The 3,259-nt window shown below is 40.6% G+C and overlaps 1 non-coding gene across 1 annotated transcript; it reads left to right on the top strand.

Annotated features, from left to right (window-relative positions):
- The first annotated feature begins 852 nt into the window (after nt 1-852).
- LOC148561686 (small nucleolar RNA R71) lies at nt 853-956 on the top strand. Its single transcript, XR_015886791.1, has one exon. It is a non-coding gene; the product is annotated as a small nucleolar RNA R71 (small nucleolar RNA).
- The last annotated feature ends 2,303 nt before the right edge of the window (nt 957-3,259 follow it).

Genomic DNA, 3,259 nt, shown 5'->3' with positions numbered 1-3,259 from the left:
CTTATTTTCTTTGTTTCACCTCTCGGATTCTTCTCTGTGTCACTTGGGAATCCATCTGTGGGTTTGGAAATCTGCTCAGAGAGATACCCCACTTGGGATTCCAACCTCTTGATTGTGTCTCCCTGGTTTTTGAAACTGGCTCGCACTTCCTCCTTAAACATCTTGTTGTCTTAAATCTCCTTGCCTATGCCTTCAAGTAGATTCTCAATCCTTGAGAGTCTGTCATCAAATGATTGTAGATCGAGATTAGAGGTGGAAGGATGAGGTAAGTTATTTTGGTTTTGATATGGATGTGGAGAGGTGTTGTTATGGGGGTGTTGATATGGTCTAGATGTGAAATGTTGGTGGCTTACATTGTTGGGATTTGGACGTCTTTGATCAAGGCTTTGGTCTTGTTGATTTCCCCACCCAAAGTTTGGGTGATTCCTCCAACCAGGGTTGTAGGTCTTGGAGTATGGATCATGGTTTTGCCTAGGTGAATTCCCAATGTAGTTGGCTTGCTCCTGACTACCCTCTGCTTCTTCATTCACTCCTTCTTGGGTTGTTGATGAAGTAGTGATTGCTGCTACTTGGTTTCTCTCCATCTTCTTGGTTAGGTCAGCCACCTGCTTGGTAATGAGCTTGTTCTGAGCCAGCAGAGCATTTACATTGTTTAGCTCCATCACTCCTCTAGTGTTTCCTCTTTCGGAAGCATAGAAGTAGTCATTCTCTGCTACAGTTTCAATGACATCTATGGCCTCCTCAATGGTCTTCTTCTTGTTCAAAGATCCTCCGGATGAATGGTCTACGTCCTTCTTTGACTCATAAGAGAGCCCTTCATAGAAAATGTGCAGCTGCACCCATTCGTTGAACATGTCAGGTGGACACCTCCTTGTCAGGTCCTTAAACCTCTCCCATGCTTCATACAGAGTCTCACCATCTTGTTGCCTGAAAGTTTGGACCTCAGCTCTCAGCCTATTAATTCATTGAGAGGGGTAAAATCTTGCTAAGAATTTGTTCACCACATCTTCCCAAGTTGTCAAGCTCTCCTTTGGGAAAGACTCCAGCCACTTGGCTGCCTTATCCTTGAGTGAGAATGGAAATAAGAGCAGTCTATAGGCGTTAGGATGAACACCATTAGACTTCACTGTGTCACATATTCTCAAAAAGGTGGTTAGATGTTGATTGGGGTCTTCTTGGACACTTCCTCCGAACGAACAGTTATTCTGAACAAGGGTGATGAGCTGTGGTTTTAGTTCAAAATTGTTGGCGTGGATGGTTGGCTTTTGAATGCTACTTCCACAGTTTCCTAGGTTTGGATTGATGTAAGAGCCTAAAACTCTTCTATTCTCCCCAGCATGATTTGCTCGACCTCCTCCGCCATGGTTGTGAGCCTCTTTTTCATGATGGTTCTCCATGTTTTCTTCCATGTTTGGTTTAAAGTATTCCTCCTCTTCCTCAACACCAACTACTCTCTTTCCTCTTGCTTCCCTCCTTAATCTAAGGAAGGTCCTCTCAGGTTCAGAATCAAAGGAAGTTGAAGCCCCGCTTCTTCTCCCTGTCATACAACCAACAAGTACAAGCAAGGAAAATAGATGCAGAAAGTATTTCTGTCAGAATGACTGTTAGTGTGAGTGATACAATATATCAAACAGTTAGTGTGTTAGTGAAATGAATTGTAAATAACAAAGAAAGATGTAGGGGGAAGGGAGGAAATTAACTAAAACAGAAAGTAAATGACTCAAACGGAAAATTAAATCAAACAAAAATAAAATGCTCAATCTAGTTATCCTCCAATTTAATCATTGTTGATGCACAATCAATCCCCGGCAACAGCGCCATAAACTTGATGCATGGAAAACTTGTCTCATAACAAATTTCCTTCGGCAAGTGTACCGAATTTGTCGTCAAGTAAAAACTCACAATAGAGTGAAGTCGAATCCCACAGGGATTGATTGATCAAGCAATTTTAATCAGAGGAATGTTCTAGTTGAGCGAATCAGAATTTGAGTTGAGATTTGCAGAAAATTAAATGGCGGGAAAGTAAATAACAGAAAAGTAAATGCTAGAAATAAAGAGCTGAATGTAGATGACGGAAAGTAAATTGCAGAATCTTAAATGGGAATGGGGTAATTACTCATAAAAGTAAATGACAGAAATTAAAGAGAATGGGGAAGATCAGAAATGGGGAGTTCATTGGGCTCAGGAGATGTTACATTCTCCGGATCAATTTCATTTTCATCTCTTCCTCAATCAATGCACTCATTGATCTCCTTGGCAATCTTAAGTGATCGAATTACAATTCCTTGTAATTCAATCTCTCAAATCTTGATCAATAGCCAATTCCTTGGTCAATTGCTCATGAGAAGAGATGAAGTATGGTCACTGATTATACCACATGCATTTCCCAAATCAAGTGTTGAGAGGATTATAGTCACATATCCATCCAAACCCAATTTGGTCCAGCATGAGAAAGCATTTCTAGCATGATCTCTTCATTCCTCTTTCAAGGTTCAGAAGAGATCCAAGTTTGAATAGCTTCTTTTCCAAGATAACTACCCAAATGGATGAAGATCGAAAGCTTTCAAGTAAAATTAAGAGAAAAGATAGAAGAAGAATAATGAAAACTAGTATTGATCCATCAAATTACTACAGAGCTCCCTAACCCAATGAAAGGGGTTTAGTTGTTCATAGCTCTGGAAAATGAAAACAAAGATGGAGAATACATTATGAAACTAGAAGTGCAGAGAAAGTAAAATACAGAGAGTAGTTCTATGCCAAGAGGGTCCCTATAATTTCCAACTCCCCAAAATAATTCAAAGCTACTCCTATATATACTACTCTTCTGATCTTCTAGTTGGCTCTTCAAGTCTTGGGTATGGGCCTTTAGATCTTGAGTTTGAAGTAGTTATCTTCTTCATTGGGCTTGGCTTTACTTGCAGAGAGAAAGTGTGAAGTGGGCAGAGACTTTAGCTCAGGACATTAGTGGTGTTAACGTTCAGTAAAAATATGGGTCCGAGAACGTTAGTGACAATTACCTTTTTCACTAACGTTCCTCACCAAAGTAAGAGCCACGTTAACTTCAACGTTAGTGGCACAAACGTTGCCACTAACGTTGCCTCTATGTCCTTCGCACACGTTATTAGGACTCACCTTTCCCAGTAACGTTGAGAAGTCTCCCCCTTCCTTACGTTAGAGTCCATGTTAACTTAGTTAACGTGGCTCTTTTAACGTAGGCTTGCCAACCTTCGAGAACGTTAGTGACACTTACCTTTGTCAC

This window comes from Arachis ipaensis, chromosome B6, assembly GCF_059453495.1.
Source record: "Arachis ipaensis isolate K30076 ecotype BB chromosome B6, ASM5945349v1, whole genome shotgun sequence".
NCBI lineage: Eukaryota > Viridiplantae > Streptophyta > Magnoliopsida > Fabales > Fabaceae > Arachis > Arachis ipaensis.
Note: the sequence above shows the minus strand (reverse complement) of the source record. Positions and strands in the feature narration are given on the sequence as shown.